General features: G+C 42.1%; 1 pseudogene; it reads right to left on the reverse strand.

Moving 5' to 3' along the window:
• Positions 1 to 226: 226 nt before the first annotated feature.
• The window catches only part of LOC107148912, a 4362-nt pseudogene continuing 2761 nt past the window's right edge, over positions 227 to 1827 (reverse strand).

The raw sequence follows: 1827 nt of genomic DNA on the forward strand, positions 1-1827 counted from the left end.
TATGAGAATAGATAATTCTATGTAAATATAGAATTTGATATTCTGGATTGAAGAAAGCAGTTCATTCCTACAGATTAAGAAGTTCCACTCAGAAAGAAGAGCAGAGATACATAAAGACATAATAAGCCTAAAACGATGTAAATATTCAAGGGAAGAAATGGCACACATTCAAACTAATGTAATAGATAACCATACTTAATTTTCTCATTGATGTTCCAACAGAATGTTATTTATGTCTAAACTCTGCCTTGTTGTTTTTAAAAGAACAAAACCTTTGGAGCATATGCTTGAGAGCTTCTTTCACCTGCTGGTTCCTCAGGGTGTAAATGAAAGGGTTGAGGAAAGGGGCAACAGAGGTATTGAGCACAGCTACACCTTTAGTTAAAGTCACCCTTTCTTTTGCTGATGGCTTCATATACATAAAGATACAGCTCCCATAAGTAATAGAAACAACTACCATGTGTGAGGAGCAGATGGAAAAGGCCTTCATTCTTTGTTGAACAGAAGGGAATTTGAGAATGGTTTTGATGATGAATGTGTAGGAGAGGACCACTAATAACAATGTGAGGGCAAGAGTCAACACAGCTAAGACAAAGGCCATCAAATCTATTAAATGTGTATCTGTGCAAGAGATCTGCAGGATGGGGGAAATGTCACACAGAAAGTGATCAATCACTTTGGAAGCACAGAAATCCAGTTTGAGTCCCAGGAGCAAAGGGGGGAAGATGATTAAGAATGAAGCTGCCCAGGAGCTGAGCACCAGTTGGTAGCAAACCCTGCCATTCATAATGACTGGGTAATGCAGAGGTTTGCAGATGGCGACATAGGGGGTCATAGGACATGACAGCCAGGAGGTAAGACTCTGTAATCCCTAGTAGGAAAAAAAAAAGAATAATTGAGTTGCACAACCACCATAGGAAATTGTTCTGTCTCCAGTGAGAATGCTTATCAGGAACCATGGAATGCAGACTGTTGTGATGGAAATTTCCAAGAAGGAAAAATTTCGGAGGAAGAAATACCTTGGAGTCTTGAGGCAGGGATCCAGCAGGGTGAGGATGATTGCTGAGAGCCACGGCCGGCCGAGCCTGTATGGCCCCTGGCATTTTGCCAACAGTATTGATTGACAGGCGAGGCATTACTATCCGCCTCTGCTGCAACTTTTGAGTTCTCGCACTATTTTGGAGTTCTCATGGGGATTTCCGGGGATTCCCCGAGAGTTCCCATTGGTTGGGGAAGTGCAGGAGGAGGGATTTCCGGGAGAGATATTTCCAGCTGGGGGTTCCTGGACTAGCCGCATGGCGTTCGGGAGGATTCCCCGGGAGCTGTGTGAAGTGTTTTCCTGCAGTTCAAAAATAAAGTTTGTTCCTGCTTCAGTGGCTCGTGATTTGTGCCCAGCCAGACTGCGGCATTTGGTGGCCCGTATGGGGAACATCTGAAGCTTTGGGGTAAGTGAAATTGCTTGCCCCTAAGGGAAGGCGAGAGAATGGGTGCCATTTTAAAAAACAATGTGTTCTTGTTTTGATTTGTTTTGTGTTTGTTTCAAGCTGCCTATCCCTAGAATTTTCTCAGGCAGATTGGGAAAAATGGTTGGCTCAAGGTTTGAAGTTGTTCGCCCCTGAGGAAGAGATAGAAATAGACCACAAATGCACATATCAAGAAAATAGGAAAATTGATACAACGATTTTTTGTTCCGTTTTTGTTTCATTCTGTTTCGGTTTTGTTTTGTGTTATCTTATTGGGTTGTGTTATCTTTATAAGAGATTAGAAATTAGTAAAAAACAAACTGAAAGAGTGTTAAGTAAATTGTTAGAGGTTCAGACCATGGAG

The sequence above is a fragment of the Marmota marmota genome, unplaced genomic scaffold (genome assembly GCF_001458135.2).
Source record: "Marmota marmota marmota unplaced genomic scaffold, marMar, whole genome shotgun sequence".
Classification (NCBI taxonomy): Eukaryota; Metazoa; Chordata; class Mammalia; order Rodentia; family Sciuridae; genus Marmota; species Marmota marmota.